The sequence below is a fragment of the Neoarius graeffei genome, chromosome 12, assembly GCF_027579695.1.
Source record: "Neoarius graeffei isolate fNeoGra1 chromosome 12, fNeoGra1.pri, whole genome shotgun sequence".
Lineage (NCBI taxonomy): Eukaryota > Metazoa > Chordata > Actinopteri > Siluriformes > Ariidae > Neoarius > Neoarius graeffei.
The window spans coordinates 74,296,057-74,313,928 of NC_083580.1; the positions used below are offsets into that span (position 1 = coordinate 74,296,057).

Below are 17,872 nucleotides of genomic sequence, written 5' to 3' on the forward strand. Positions count from 1 at the left end.
GTCGCCTCACAGCAAGAAGGTCCTGGGTTCGAGCACCGTGGCCGGCGAGGGCCTTTCTGTGCGGAGTTTGCATGTTCTCCCCGTGTCCGCGTGGGTTTCCTCCGGGTGCTCCGGTTTCCCCCACAGTCCAAAGACATGCAGGTTAGGTTAACTGGTGACTCTAAATTGACCGTAGGTGTGAATGTGAGTGTGAATGGTTGTCTATGTGTCAGCCCTGTGATGACCTGGCGACTTGTCCAGGGTGTACGCCGCCTTTCGCCCGTAGTCAGCTGGGATAGGCTCCAGCTTGCCTGCGACCCTGTAGAAGGATAAAGCGGCTAGAGATAATGAGATGAGATGAGATGAGATGGGATACTAGCCTTAGTATCACTTGGTATCGGATCGAAAAGAAAACCAATAGTATCGCTCATCCCTTGTGAAATGGGTGTTTGGGTGGTTGTTTTTTTTTTTTTGCGTTATGTCGCCGCCTGGTGGTCGGAAGCGTACCAGTGAAAACGAGGAGCAAATCAGTGCCTGGCTATTGAGCGCTTCCTAAGCTATTTCCCCAAGCATGTCGAACTTCTACAGCGAAACAGAAATTCGGGTTGTTGGGTCATGACAGTGCTGTTGTCCCGGTTTGAAAGAGTGTGGTTAGGAAGAAGCGTGTCTGGATTTGACTCGTGTTTTGTCACAGAGGGGAGGAGGAGGTAAAAAAAAAAAAAAAAAAACCAGCCGCCATCTTTTGGAAGTGACTGGGAGTGGGGAGTTAACGCTATAACATTAAGGCTAGCTTTCGAGCTTTTAACATCCACTGGCTGGTTTGTTTTGTTTTTATTATTACTATTATTAGTCCATTATTGGCTCATGTAGTTATCACGTCCAAGTCATCACATGCAACCCAACAATAAACACTAACGTTCAGTTAAACGACTTGGCAGCGAGACCAGGATTACCGAAAGAAGGAAGGAAAGAAGGAAGGAAAGAAGGAATAACAAACCCATCTACAGTTGTGTCAAACCTGTCCTCTGCTCCTCCTGTGTGGCTTCACAGGCCAGCTGTTTGCTGCTGCTGCTGCTGCTTCCCTTCCTTTCCTTTCCCTTCCCTTCCCAGGATAACTGCGTTGGAGCCTAGCCGAGCTAGCAAGCCTAGCTAAGATTTCCCTTCCCTTCCCTAGAATCCTGTTTTTTTTCCCCTTTTTTTCTTCTTCTTTTTGTCAAAACTGGCCTGTCGGACGGGTAAGCTTTGTCCAAAAACACACCCTTGACACCATTTGAACATTTTGTCCTCATGGTTTCATGTTACCGGGCACTAAAACTCAAACTAGTTAGCTAATAAATCCAGGCAGTATGTTATGCTAATGCTAGCACACCTTATTTAGTGAGCTAATTTCAGGAGCTAACTTTCTGTAGCCTTTAACATTAACACTGGAGTTGTTGACTGACTGACTGACTGATCCTGACGAGATGTGAAGGACTGTAAGTTTAGATTTTAAAAAATATATATATATTGTTGTTTTTAAGTCAGTTTGAGCACTTTTAGCCTTCGGATGTGACAAGACAAGGTGATTTAGTTGTGTAATCTGGTTAAACTGAATGAGGTTTGAGTTTTGTTTTCATGGGACAAACGCATGAAGATGTGGTGTCAGTGCTGTGCTGTCTGAGCAGTAACGCGCCTGTTTGTGCTGTAATATGGTTTAAAAAGCTGTTAAAGTGTTGTTTTAGGCTGGTGTAGGTGAGAGGGCTGTGAATGTAAATGGTGGCTGTGTGTTGCACTGCTGAGGCACTCCCAGTCCCTGCGTGTTTCTCTGCCACTTGGACTTGCCTTCTGTCGCATTGAAGCCTGTGTGTGTGTGTGTGTGTGTGTGTCGAAAAGAAATGAAATGAAGCGTGAAATTCCGCTGCTGTGAAGCTGTATAACGCGTTATAACGCTATTATAAACCAAGCGCAGTTTGACGTAAGCACAAGGGTTTAACATTGAGCAGGCGCTGCATTCCTCATCTCTCCGGACTGGAGGAAGGGCCTGGCCAGATTTACAGCATCACTACTACTCACTCTTATTCAGTGTTATTCACTAATGCTCACTATTACTCACTACTATTTAGCATTATTCACTGTTATTCCTGATTACTCACTGTTACTCATGCTCTATTGTTCACCACTATTTAGTATTACTCACCATTATTCACCATGACTCACTGTTATTCACTGCTGCTCACTACAGTGTAGTACTACTCACTATTAGTCACTGTTATTCACTACTGTTCGTGATTATTAAATATTACTATCACTCTATTATTCACTATTACTCAGCATTATTCACTGTTATTCCCTATTACTCACTGTTACTCATGCTCTATTGTTCACCACTATTTATTATTACTCACCATTATTCACCATGACTCACTGTTATTCACTGCTGCTCACTACAGTGTAGTACTACTCACTATTAGTCACTGTTGTTCACTACTGTTCGTGATTAAATATTGTTATTACTCTATTATTCACTGTTATTCCCTATTACTCACTGTTGCTCATGCTCTATTATTCACCACTATTTAGTATTACTCACCATTATTCACCATGACTCACTGTTATTCACTGCTGCTCACTACAGTGTAGTACTACTCACTATTAGTCACTGTTATTCACTACTGTTCGTGATTATTAAATATTACTATCACTCTATTATTCACTATTACTCAGCATTATTCACTGTTATTCCCTATTACTCACTGTTACTCATGCTCTATTGTTCACCACTATTTAGTATTACTCACCATTATTCACCATGACTCACTGTTATTCACTGCTGCTCACTACAGTGTAGTACTACTCACTATTAGTCACTGTTGTTCACTACTGTTCGTGATTAAATATTGTTATTACTCTATTATTCACTGTTAGTCCCGATTACTCACTGTTGCTCATGCTCTATTATTCACCACTATTTAGTATTACTCACCATTATTCACCATGACTCACTGTTATTCACTGCTGCTCACTACAGTGTAGTACTACTCACTATTAGTCACTGTTATTCACTACTGTTCGTGATTATTAAATATTGCTATTACTCTATTATTCGCTATTACTCAGTATTACTCACTGTTATTCCCTATTACTCACTGTTACTCATGCTCTATTGTTCACCACTATTCAGTATTACTCACCATTATTCACCATGACTCACTGTTATTCACTGCTGCTCACTACAGTTTAGTACTACTCACTATTAGTCACTGTTATTCACTACTGTTCGTGATTATTAAATATTGCTATTACTCTATTATTCACTATTACTCAGTATTACTCACTGTTATTCCCTATTACTCACTGTTACTCATGCTCTATTGTTCACCACTATTCAGTATTACTCACCATTATTCACCATGACTCACTGTTATTCACTGCTGCTCACTGCAGTGTAGTACTACTCACTATTAGTCACTGTTGTTCACTACTGTTCGTGATTATTAAATATTGCTATTACTCTATTATTCACTATTACTCAGCATCATTCACTGTTATTCCCTATTACTCACTGTTACTCATGCTCTATTATTCACCACTATTTAGTATTACTCACCATTATTCACCATGACTCACTGTTATTCACTGCTGCTCACTACAGTTTAGTACTACTCACTATTAGTCACTGTTATTCACTACTGTTCGTGATTATTAAATATTGCTATTACTCTATTATTCACTGTTATTCACTATTGCTCACTATTATTCCCTGTTACTCACTGTTACTCATGCTCTGTTGTTCACCACTATTTAGTATTACCATTATTCACCATGACTTACTGTTATTCACTGCTGCTCACTACAGTGTAGTACTACTCACTATTAGTCACTGTTGTTCACGACCGTTCGTGATTAAATATTGTTATTACTCTATTATTCACTGTTAGTCCCTATTACTCACTGTTACTCATGCTCTATTATGCACCACTATTTAGTATTACTCACCATTATTCACCATGACTCACTGTTATTCACTGCTGCTAACTGCAGTGTAGTACTACTCACTATTAGTCACTGTTATTCACTACTGTTCGTGATTATTAAATATTGCTATCACTCTATTATTCAGTATTACTCAGCATTATTCACTGTTATTCCCTATTACTCACTGTTACTCATGCTCTATTGTTCACCACTATTTAGTATTACTCACCATTATTCACCATGACTCACTGTTATTCACTGCTGCTCACTACAGTGTAGTACTACTCACTATTAGTCACTGTTATTCACTACTGTTCGTGATTATTAAATATTGCTATCACTCTATTATTCAGTATTACTCAGCATTATTCATTGTTATTCCCTATTACTCACTGTTACTCATGCTCTATTGTTCACCACTATTTAGTATTACTCACCATTATTCACCATGACTCACTGTTATTCACTGCTACTCACTACAGTTTAGTACTACTCACTATTAGTCGCTGTTATTCACTACTGTTCGTGATTATTAAATATTGCTATCACTCTATTATTCAGTATTACTCAGCATTATTCACTGTTATTCCCTATTACTCACTGTTACTCATGCTCTATTGTTCACCACTATTTAGTATTACTCACCATTATTCACCATGACTTACTGTTATTCACTGCTGCTCACTACAGTGTAGTACTACTCACTATTAGTCACTGTTGTTCACGACCGTTCGTGATTAAATATTGTTATTACTCTATTATTCACTGTTAGTCCCTATTACTCACTGTTACTCATGCTCTATTACGCACCACTATTTAGTATTACTCACCATTATTCACCATGACTCACTGTTATTCACTGCTGCTCACTGCAGTGTAGTACTACTCACTATTAGTCACTGTTATTCACTACTGTTCGTGATTATTAAATATTGCTATCACTCTATTATTCAGTATTACTCAGCATTATTCACTGTTATTCCCTATTACTCACTGTTACTCATGCTCTATTGTTCACCACTATTTAGTATTACTCACCATTATTCACCATGACTCACTGTTATTCACTGCTGCTCACTACAGTGTAGTACTACTCACTATTAGTCACTGTTATTCACTACTGTTCGTGATTATTAAATATTGCTATCACTCTATTATTCAGTATTACTCAGCATTATTCACTGTTATTCCCTATTACTCACTGTTACTCATGCTCTATTGTTCACCACTATTTAGTATTACTCACCATTATTCACCATGACTCACTGTTATTCACTGCTACTCACTACAGTTTAGTACTACTCACTATTAGTCGCTGTTATTCACTACTGTTCGTGATTATTAAATATTGCTATTACTCTATTATTCACTGTTATTCACTATTACTCACTGTTATTCCCTATTACTCACTGTTACTCATGCTCTATTGTTCACCACTATTTAGTATTACTCACCATTATTCACCATGACTCACTGTTATTCACTGCAGCTCACTACAGTTTAGTACTACTCACTATTAGTCGCTGTTATTCACTACTGTTCGTGATTATTAAATATTGCTATTACTCTATTATTCACTGTTATTCACTATTACTCACTGTTATTCCCTATTACTCACTGTTAGTCATGCTCTATTGTTCACCACTATTTAGTATTACTCACCATTATTCACCATGACTCACTGTTATTCGCTGCTGCTCACTACAGTTTAGTACTACTCACTATTAGTCACTGTTATTCACTACTGTTCGTGATTATTAAATATTGCTATTACTCTATTATTCACTGTTATTCATTATTACTCACTATATAACCCTCTGTTACTTTTGGCATGGGTTTCCCAAAAGCCTCTTAACTAGGAGAGTGAGTATTCATTGTGCTGCTCACTCTACCATTTAATGACGATCTTTGTGCTGCGATACTTTTGGGAAATTCAGGCCAGTATTGCTCAGTGTTATTCACTATTGCTCACTATTACTCTCTATTACTCACTAATATTCAGTACTACTCACTATTATTCACTATTGTTCATGATTTATTCAATATTGCTACTGCTCTATTATTCACTGTTATTAATTATTACTTACTATTATTCACCGTTATTCACTATTGCTCACCATTACTCTCTATTACTCACTACTATTCAGTATTACACACTGTTACTCACTATTGCTCATGATTATTAAATGTTGCTATTACTCTCTATTATTCACTGTTTCTCACTATTATTCACTATTACTCACTGTGACTCTCTTTTACTACTATTCTGGGGTGGGTTTCCCAAAAGCCTCTTAACTAGGAGAGTGAGTGTTCATTGTGCTGTTCACTCTACCATTTAATGATGATCTTTGTGCTGCAACACTTTTGGGAAATTCAGGCCAGTATTGCTCAGTGTTATTCACTATTGCTCACTATTACTCTCTATTACTCAGTACTATTCAGCATTACTCACAACTCTTTAGTATTACTCACTATTATTCACTGTTATTCACTATTATTTTCTATTACTCACTATTATTCACTATTGCTCACTGTTGTTGACTCTTTTTAACTGTTATTCACTATTAATGTAATAGTATTAATAGTATTAATGCACTGAGAGGCTCCGGTTGAAATTATGGATTCTCTGAGGTGACTGGTATAGTACTATTTTGTGAGGGGTGCAGCCCTGAAGAAAACAGTCCTATGCCAGTTATCTCAGAGAATCCATAATTTCAACTGGAGCCTCTCAGTGCATAATATATTAGATTTATATCCCTAATCAAAAAATTCCATACTAAAAGTATTAAGATTGAATCTCGGCATAAATTCACTGGTGGCAACCATGTTTGTTGTTTACGTCAGAGCGACCTTCAACCTGCACACGTGCAGTGTACCATGCTATCGCCTGCCTCACTAGGCATGATCGTGATATGTCGATCTACACACACTGAAATGCTCATGGATCCACAGCTGTGACTTGAGTGAGCCGTATAGACCCCTTCGCATGTTTGTAAACAAACCGACCGTTGCCAGGATGCGCGCGCAGCCTGGACTCAGAAACAATGGCGCTGCCCATAGACCGGCATTATGAGCGGTCAGATTATGCCAAACAATTGTCGTTACAAGATCGAGAATGCTACATAAATAAGTTAACTCTAACAAGTGGACATCGCCTACCGGATCCGTATTTAATTAAAGAGTGGACGGACGATGTTATTAAGTTCCCTGGTATACAATGGCCAGATATATACTCGTACCTTATTGACAAGACTTCAGTGTACACCCATGAAAAACTTCGTGCCTACAAGTCTTTAGACGCATATGATTGTTATGTGCGGGCATGTACAACTTGATTAACAATGGGACATTCATGTTCATTTTGTTTTAATCAAATTATGGCAGTGATGTGATGGCAATGTGGCTTTAGCTACAACAGCAAATACCAACACTAAACAGCAATTTGCAGGAGGTGATGGCATGAAAGGAATGATAGTGTAAAGAGTGCAGCTAAGGGCGTATTCACACCTACGTTGTTTGGTCCAGACCAAACGAACAAACGAACCAAATTTCCCTTGGTCCGGACCTTTTGGGTTGGTCTGAATACAAACCACCGAACTCTGGTCCGGACCAAACAAGTGGACCGAGACCGAGCTGCAAGGTCAGACTCGGTCCGGACCAAAGGAACCCTGGTGCGGATCTTTTGGAGGTGTGAAAGCGACCGGACCTAATCTGACAGTTTTGCTTTTTTGTACCTCGGGAGCTTCCGTCGTTTGTCGAGCATTATGGGAAACAGAGTCTTGACACTCCACCGCAAAGTGTAAACACTGTTTCGGTTGTCAAGGGAACCTTACAACAGTCGTTCAGTCATTCAGACCAGTGGTAGGCTAGACTACAGAGTACAAAAAATGAGTAGGGGGCAAACGTGGGCCGAGGAAGAAACGCGTACCCTTGTGGATATATGGGCAGATGTCCACATATCTGAGCTTTTGGAGAGAACACACAAAAATGCCGATGTGTTTGCTGTATTCAGTGAGAAAATGAAGGAGAAGGGGTTCACGCGCTCCCCAGAACAATGTCGGCTAAAAGTGAAGAAACTCCGTCAGACCTACATTAAAATCAGGGACATTCTTTCAAAAAGTGGCGGTACTAGCGACGCAAAAAAGAAATTCACCTATTACGATGGATAAGGCGAATATCCCGACACATACCTCCTCCGTCTTGTGTGAAGAGCCAGAACTGTCACAACATGATGTGCGCTCATCAGCGCTATCCTCCGTAGCCGCCTTGCCCTTTGAAGTCGTCGTTGATAAATTACTTGTACAACAGCATAGTAATCGCACAATTGTGAAAACAGTAAAAACTGGAAAAAACATATAGCTTTGATGACATTAAAAAGAATAACAGCACGGAAAGCCTCCATGACTACTTTTGAACTTAACGCTTTGTGCGCGTGTCGTCTCTGACCAATAGCTGAACGACCTCAGGGCGCGTGGCTTTGTTGACAGATTTTGGTCCGCTTACTAAAATGTACAGTGTGAAAGCGAACCGCACCAAAATGAAAAAATAAAAAAAACATTTGGTTCGGACCAAAGCGAGTGAACTATCGAACTATCCTGGTCTGAATACACCCTCAGAGAAATCAGAGCTGCGTAAAAAGCGAGAGGCAGAGAGCAGAAATGAAACTGAACGGGGCGGGAGCTAGGTTAGAGCAGTCAACATTAGTTGGCGTTTCGAGTGAGGGCACACAATTTTACCTTTCCATCCTTGCTTTAAAACTGTGATTTTCGGCATACACAAATAATGATGGCACAAAATCTGGACTGCTTGAGTCAAGCGAGACCTCTCCTACAAACAAAATTGCATGCAAAGCTAAGTTAACATGCTAACAATATTCATTACATTGTGTAACTATGACCCAGCTAATCAGACAAACGTTAGCAAAGTATTTTGCTACATCAATAAACGAAGACTAGAAAGAATAAAAAAGAAAGATTTAATAAATAGCCTGATCTTACCTGTGATGAAGTGGGCGCTGCAAACCCGCGCATTTTTGATGGTGCTTTCATCCCAGTCTACACGTTTGATGGCTTGTAGCCATAGACGTCGGCGATTTTTTTGGAATGGGTGAGATCCTGCTGGAATTCTGAACATTTTAACCCCATCACTGCTACGATTCTGACACCCGACAACACAACAACTAGGCATCGCTGAGTCTTTTTTGGGTCCAGGCTGCGCGCGCAATTTCCGCTTACGTATGAATGACGTTTACTGCGAAGGGGTCTATAGATTGAAATTGTGATGTCAGTTCACTGACTCACGCCAATTTTTTTTTATACATAAATGTATTTATTTTTAACATTTTTGACATCACAAGCTACACTGCTTAATCAGTGGTGGAACTATTTTATGTCACACGAGCCAATCCTTGGCCAATCCCTGCATGGGAATTTTTGACGAGGGATATTATGCTCACTATTACTCATAAGCACTATGACTCTGTCCTGAATATCACACACAACAGATAGTAGATGGTAAAATTCTTAGTCCTAAATTAACCTTTCTAAGCAGGTATGCGTCCTGTTCAGGCCATGGACAAACTATTTAAAGATGCAGTAGCTTGTTGTTTTTGTTTTGTTTTCATACTTGTTCAAGTAACTCAGGGTTCAACATTAACTTTTTAATCCAGTCAGATAAGCAGCAGGATTTTTCACTCGTCCTGACCATAACCTTTTCATTCTTGTGTATTTACTAGTTCAATGAAAGGAAAGTGATTAACAAAATTGATCAGAAATCAGGTGTAGTTATGGTAATCATTATGCTTTCAATTATTTATAATTTTTTAATAAAACTCAAACTTCAACTGTAACAACAAACAAACTATCCAGTGCCCCATTATGGTGCGTGCGTTGTTATTGTTATAACCCGTTACCTGATCTGCAGTTTTAAGGGTCGGGATTGTCGTCTTTTTCACTTTACTTTGACTAAATGAAATCGAAAGAAAAGAAGTTGGATATGATAAAGGTGACAATCACGTTGTGAATGAAAACAAACCGTGAGTGAGTTCGGCACTGTCGTAAAATCCCCAGAAAATATTTTACGGCATTTGTGATGTTTAATGTGAACCATACAAAAGAAAAATACGATGAACATCCGAATGAACGAAATGAAGATTCACCAGGGTTAGATCTTAAGGTTTTTCTGCACTAGCCAGCCGGGCTAGTGGCTTGCAAATTGCACTAGCCCGCAGAGTGTTGCACTAGCCCGCTATTTTAAGCCCAATTCCTGTGACAATTGAAAGAATTTTAAATACTAAACAATGAACAAGTTGAAACAACAGAAGCTCCCAATTCAGTGTGTAACAAAACCAGTACTTTATTCAATTCCATTATGGTTCTCATATGTGACTTTGTGTTTCAAACCATAATTGTCACTTTGAAGTATAAAAGAGGTAGTCATTGCTTACAGTTAAGTAGACTAGTACATGTAGTAATCTCGCAAAATGGACTAGAACTGAAATCATTCAGTTGCCTTAGACTGGAAAAAAACCTAGCAAATTCTTATAGAAATGGACTAGAACTGAAATCATAAACTTATCTTGGACTAGAAAAGAACATGACTAATTCTTGTACAAGTAAACATTCCATACAAAAAATATTCATTAATTGTGCACATACATGTAGCAATACTGTCAGGGTAACAAACATAAATGAGATCTAATGGCAACATAGGAAGATACAAGTACATGATGGCAGTCAACTGAGAGTTACAAGTAAAATTAAAGCCGCAAGCGGCCTTGACGGGCCCTCGCGCCAGCGGCCAGGGGGGGCGGGGGCATGCGTCCCCGCGAAATACCGTAAAGAGTCTGCTTGCCAAGTTTGACCAATCAGAAGCTGCAATATCATTTGTGCCATAACCAGCACCCCCAGGGGTGAAAGTGCACAAAATTTGGCGGATATGTCAGGAGAGCTATGAAGAGTTTGCGTATGAAGTTTGATGACAATTGAGTAAATAGAAGATGAGAGATAGATTTTTGAAGAATAAATTTTTTGGTTTTTCCCATGTCAGAAGGTGGCGCTATGCTGTACATGAGCGATTATGAGTTGGAGAAATAAGTGTCTACAACAGCAATGCACTATCACAAGGTAGTGGTGTGAAGGAAAAGCATTATGGAATTATTTACCAAAAACCCGTTTTGGAGAAATTGCGTCGGCCAAAAACAGCGCCCCCCATGGACGAAAATTCCCAAAATGTGGTGTACATGACATGGGCGGTAGTAAGAGGGTGGCCGTGAAGTTTGACCAAATTTGAGGAAAGATTGGATTGGTTGCCCAAAAATAGCGCCCCCAGTGGCGAAATATCACAGAAAATGGGGAACATGTCAGAAGCCCAATGAGGGATTTGCGTGTGAAGTATGAGCAGTTTTGAGCAATTAGAAGATTTGTTATGAATTTTTAAGCATGTAAAATTTTGCATTAAAAATTGATTGACGTATAACTTCTGAGCGGTTTAAGCTACGTGAAACTTATTTAGTAACTTTTGTCAGCCATGTCTGTAGATGATGTGTATCAATTTTGGTGACATTCCTATGAACAGTCTAGGAGGAGTTGCGCCGTCTTCATGGCCATGCATTTCGCACAAAAGTGAAATTACCTCACTTCCTGTTGGGCGTGGCTAATGCATTGGCATTACATTTTTGTCCGGCTTAGTGAGATACATATGCGTACCAAATGGCATGCCACTCCTACAAACTACATGGCAACCAGGCACCTTAAAGCGGGAGGCCAAAATCACAACGAGTTAGGGGGCGCTATAGAGGCCCTGAGGCCCGGCTGGATCTGGGCTTTTGGTTCTCAGTAGCGGTGGCAGTCTAAGAAAAAGGAGCCAAATTTCGTGCGTTGTCGACCATGGCAAGCGCCCCAATAAGGGTCTTGAAAAGAGTTTGCTTGCCAAGTTTGACAAATCAGAAGCTGCAATATCATGTCCGCCATAACCAGCACCCCCAGGGGCGAAAGTGCACAAAATTTGGCGGACATGTCAGGTGAGCTATGAAGAGTTTGCGTATGAAGTTTGATGACAATTGAGTAAATAGAAGATGAGATATAGATTTTTGAAGAATAAATTTTTTGGTTTTTCCCATGTCAGAAGGTGGCGCTATGCTGTACATGAGCGATTATGAGTTGGAAAAATAAGTGTCTACAACAGGAACGCACTATCACAAGGTAGTGGTGTGAAGGAAAAGCATTATGGAATTATTTACCAAAAACCCGTTTTGGAGCAATTGCGTCGGCCAAAAACAGCGCCCCCCATGGACGAAAATTCCCAAAATGCGGTATACATGACATGGGACGTAGTAAGAGGGTGGCCGTGAAGTTTGACCAAATTTGAGGAAAGATTGGATTTTTTGCCCAAAAATAGCGCCCCCAGTGGCGAAATATCACAGAAATTGGGTAACATGTCAGAAGCCCAATGAGTGATTTGCGTGTGAAGTATGAGCAGTTTTGAGCAATTAGAAGATTTGTTATGAATTTTTTAGCATGTAAAATTTTGAAGTGAAAATTGATTGACGTATAACTTCTGAACGTTTTATCCTACGTGAAACGTATTTAGTAACTTTTGTCAGCCATGTCTGTAGATGATGTGTATCAATTTTGGTGACATTCCCATGAACGGTCTAGGAGGAGTTGCGCCGTCTTCGTGGCCATGCATTTCGCACAAAAGTAAAATTACCTCACTTCCTGTTGGGCGTGGCTATGCATTCATAGAACTTTTTTTGTTCGTCTCAGTAAGATACATATGTGAACCAAATTTCGTTCCTCTACGACAAACTATATGGCAACCAGGAGCCTTCGAAAAAAGGCAAAATTTTCAAGGCGTTAGGGGGCGCTATAGAGGCCCAGAGCCCCGCCCAGATCTGGGGTTTTGGATCTGAGTAGCGTAGGGGATGCCGATAAAATGATCCAAAATATGCGCGTTTTCGTCCACAGGAAGTGCCCCAAAAAAGGCCGAACAGCGACCGCGACTAAGGAATAATAATAATAATTAAAGCCGCAAGCGGCCTTGACGGGCCCTCGCGCCAGCGGCCAGGGGGGGCGGGGGCATGCGTCCCCGCGAAATACCGTAAAGAGTCTGCTTGCCAAGTTTGACCAATCAGAAGCTGCAATATCATTTGTGCCATAACCAGCACCCCCAGGGGTGAAAGTGCACAAAATTTGGCGGATATGTCAGGAGAGCTATGAAGAGTTTGCGTATGAAGTTTGATGACAATTGAGTAAATAGAAGATGAGAGATAGATTTTTGAAGAATAAATTTTTTGGTTTTTCCCATGTCAGAAGGTGGCGCTATGCTGTACATGAGCGATTATGAGATGGAGAAATAAGTGTCTACAACAGCAACGCACTATCACAAGGTAGTGGTGTGAAGGAAAAGCATTATGGAATTATTTACCAAAAACCCGTTTTGGAGAAATTGCGTCGGCCAAAAACAGCGCCCCCCATGGACGAAAATTCCCAAAATGTGGTATACATGACATGGGCGGTAGTAAGAGGGTGGCCGTGAAGTTTGACCAAATTTGAGGAAAGATTGGATTGTTTGCCCAAAAATAGCGCCCCCAGTGGCGAAATATCACAGAAAATGGGGAACATGTCAGAAGCCCAATGAGGGATTTGCGTGTGAAGTATGAGCAGTTTTGAGCAATTAGAAGATTTGTTATGAATTTTTAAGCATGTAAAATTTTGCATTAAAAATTGATTGACGTATAACTTCTGAGCGGTTTAAGCTACGTGAAACTTATTTAGTAACTTTTGTCAGCCATGTCTGTAGATGATGTGTATCAATTTTGGTGACATTCCTATGAACAGTCTAGGAGGAGTTGCGCCGTCTTCGTGGCCATGCATTTCGCACAAAAGTGAAATTACCTCACTTCCTGTTGGGCGTGGCCAATGCATTGGCATTACATTTTTGTCCGGCTTAGTGAGATACATATGCGTACCAAATGGCATGCCACTCCTACAAACTACATGGCAACCAGGCACCTTAAAGCGGGAGGCCAAAATCACAACGAGTTAGGGGGCGCTATAGAGGCCCTGAGGCCCGGCTGGGTCTGGGCTTTTGGTTCTCAGTAGCGGTGGCAGTCTAAGAAAAAGGAGCCAAATTTCGTGCGTTGTCGACCATGGCAAGCGCCCCAATAAGGGTCTTGAAAAGAGTTTGCTTGCCAAGTTTGACAAATCAGAAGCTGCAATATCATTTCCGCCATAACCAGCACCCCCAGGGGCGAAAGTGCACAAAATTTGGCGGACATGTCAGGTGAGCTATGAAGAGTTTGCGTATGAAGTTTGATGACAATTGAGTAAATAGAAGATGAGATATAGATTTTTGAAGAATAAATTTTTTGGTTTTTCCCATGTCAGAAGGTGGCGCTATGCTGTACATGAGCGATTATGAGTTGGAAAAATAAGTGTCTACAACAGGAACGCACTATCACAAGGTAGTGGTGTGAAGGAAAAGCATTATGGAATTATTTACCAAAAACCCGTTGTGGAGCAATTGCGTCGGCCAAAAACAGCGCCCCCCATGGACGAAAATTCCCAAAATGCGGTATACATGACATGGGAGGTAGTAAGAGGGTGGCCGTGAAGTTTGACCAAATTTGAGGAAAGATTGGATTTTTTGCCCAAAAATAGCGCCCCCAGTGGCGAAATATCACAGAAATTGGGTAACATGTCAGAAGCCCAATGAGTGATTTGCGTGTGAAGTATGAGCAGTTTTGAGCAATTAGAAGATTTGTTATGAATTTTTTAGCATGTAAAATTTTGAAGTGAAAATTGATTGACGTATAACTTCTGAACGTTTTATCCTACGTGAAACGTATTTAGTAACTTTTGTCAGCCATGTCTGTAGATGATGTGTATCAATTTTGGTGACATTCCCATGAACGGTCTAGGAGGAGTTGCGCCGTCTTCGTGGCCATGCATTTCGCACAAAAGTAAAATTACCTCACTTCCTGTTGGGCGTGGCTATGCATTCATAGAACTTTTTTTGTTCGTGTCAGTAAGATACATATGTGAACCAAATTTCGTTCCTCTACGACAAACTATATGGCAACCAGGAGCCTTCGAAAAAAGGCAAAATTTTCAAGGCGTTAGGGGGCGCTATAGAGGCCCAGAGCCCCGCCCAGATCTGGGGTTTTGGATCTGAGTAGCGTAGGGGATGCCGATAAAATGATCCAAAATATGCGCGTTTTCGTCCACAGGAAGTGCCCCAAAAAAGGCCGAACAGCGACCGCGACTAAGGAATAATAATAATAATAAGAATAATAATAATAATAATAATAATTAAAGCCGCAAGCGGCCTTGACGGGCCCTCGCGCCAGCGGCCAGTGGGGGCGGGGGCATGCGTCCCCGCGAAATACCGTAAAGAGTCTGCTTGCCAAGTTTGACCAATCAGAAGCTGCAATATCATTTGTGCCATAACCAGCACCCCCAGGGGTGAAAGTGCACAAAATTTGGCGGATATGTCAGGAGAGCTATGAAGAGTTTGCGTATGAAGTTTGATGACAATTGAGTAAATAGAAGATGAGAGATAGATTTTTGAAGAATAAATTTTTTGGTTTTTCCCATGTCAGAAGGTGGCGCTATGCTGTACATGAGCGATTATGAGTTGGAGAAATAAGTGTCTACAACAGCAACGCACTATCACAAGGTAGTGGTGTGAAGGAAAAGCATTATGGAATTATTAACCAAAAACCCGTTTTGGAGAAATTGCGTCGGCCAAAAACAGTGCCCCCCATGGACGAAAATTCCCAAAATGTGGTGTACATGACATGGGCGGTAGTAAGAGGGTGGCCGTGAAGTTTGACCAAATTTGAGGAAAGATTGGATTGTTTGCCCAAAAATAGCGCCCCCAGTGGCGAAATATCACAGAAAATGGGGAACATGTCAGAAGCCCAATGAGGGATTTGCGTGTGAAGTATGAGCAGTTTTGAGCAATTAGAAGATTTGTTATGAATTTTTAAGCATGTAAAATTTTGCATTAAAAATTGATTGACGTATAACTTCTGAGCGGTTCAAGCTACGCGAAACTTATTTAGTAACTTTTGTCAGCCATGTCTGTAGATGATGTGTATCAATTTTGGTGACATTCCTATGAACTGTCTAGGAGGAGTTGCGCCGTCTTCGTGGCCATGCATTTCGCACAAAAGTGAAATTACCTCACTTCCTGTTGGGCGTGGCTAATGCATTGGCATTACATTTTTGTCCGGCTTAGTGAGATACATATGCGTACCAAATGGCACGCCAGTCCTACAAACTACATGGCAACCAGGCACCTTAAAGCGGGAGGCCAAAATCACAACGAGTTAGGGGGCGCTATAGAGGCCCTGAGGCCCGGCTGGATCTGGGCTTTTGGTTCTCAGTAGCGGTGGCAGTCTAAGAAAAAGGAGCCAAATTTCGTGCGTTGTCGACCATGGCAAGCGCCCCAATAAGGGTCTTGAAAAGAGTTTGCTTGCCAAGTTTGACAAATCAGAAGCTGCAATATCATTTCCGCCATAACCAGCACCCCCAGGGGCGAAAGTGCACAAAATTTGGCGGACATGTCAGGTGAGCTATGAAGAGTTTGCGTATGAAGTTTGATGACAATTGAGTAAATAGAAGATGAGATATAGATTTTTGAAGAATAAATTTTTTGGTTTTTCCCATGTCAGAAGGTGGCGCTATGCTGTACATGAGCGATTATGAGTTGGAAAAATAAGTGTCCACAACAGGAACGCACTATCACAAGGTAGTGGTGTGAAGGAAAAGCATTACGAATTATTTACCAAAAACCCGTTTTGGAGCAATTGCGTCGGCCAAAAACAGCGCCCCCCATGGACGAAAATTCCCAAAATGCGGTATACATGACATGGGAGGTAGTAAGAGGGTGGCCGTGAAGTTTGACCAAATTTGAGGAAAGATTGGATTTTTTGCCCAAAAATAGCGCCCCCAGTGGCGAAATATCACAGAAATTGGGTAACATGTCAGAAGCCCAATGAGTGATTTGCGTGTGAAGTATGAGCAGTTTTGAGCAATTAGAAGATTTGTTATGAATTTTTTAGCATGTAAAATTTTGAAGTGAAAATTGATTGACGTATAACTTCTGAACGTTTTATCCTACGTGAAACGTATTTAGTAACTTTTGTCAGCCATGTCTGTAGATGATGTGTATCAATTTTGGTGACATTCCCATGAACGGTCTAGGAGGAGTTGCGCCGTCTTCGTGGCCATGCATTTCGCACAAAAGTAAAATTACCTCACTTCCTGTTGGGCGTGGCTATGCATTCATAGAACGTTTTTTGTTCGTCTCAGTAAGATACATATGTGAACCAAATTTCGTTCCTCTACGACAAACTATATGGCAACCAGGAGCCTTCGAAAAAAGGCAAAATTTTCAAGGCGTTAGGGGGCGCTATAGAGGCCCAGAGCCCCGCCCAGATCTGGGGTTTTGGATCTGAGTAGCGTAGGGGATGCCGATAAAATGATCCAAAATATGCGCGTTTTCGTCCACAGGAAGTGCCCCAAAAAAGGCCGAACAGCGACCGCGACTAAGGAATAATAATAATAATAATAATAAGAATAATAATAATTAAAGCCGCAAGCGGCCTTGACGGGCCCTCGCGCCAGCGGCCAGGGGGGGCGGGGGCATGCGTCCCCGCGAAATACCGTAAAGAGTCTGCTTGCCAAGTTTGACCAATCAGAAGCTGCAATATCATTTGTGCCATAACCAGCACCCCCAGGGGTGAAAGTGCACAAAATTTGGCGGATATGTCAGGAGAGCTATGAAGAGTTTGCGTATGAAGTTTGATGACAATTGAGTAAATAGAAGATGAGAGATAGATTTTTGAAGAATAAATTTTTTGGTTTTTCCCATGTCAGAAGGTGGCGCTATGCTGTACATGAGCGATTATGAGTTGGAGAAATAAGTGTCT

General features: G+C 40.9%; 1 protein-coding gene across 1 annotated transcript in view; it reads left to right on the forward strand.

The window, feature by feature from the left end:
• The first annotated feature begins 494 nt into the window (after positions 1-494).
• Positions 495-17,872, forward strand: part of taok1b (TAO kinase 1b) — a 121,064-nt gene continuing 103,686 nt past the window's right edge. Inside the window, exon 1 of the mRNA XM_060936399.1 lies at positions 495-1,214. The gene's annotated coding sequence lies outside the window, so the exon portion shown is untranslated. The remainder of the gene's footprint in view (positions 1,215-17,872) is intronic.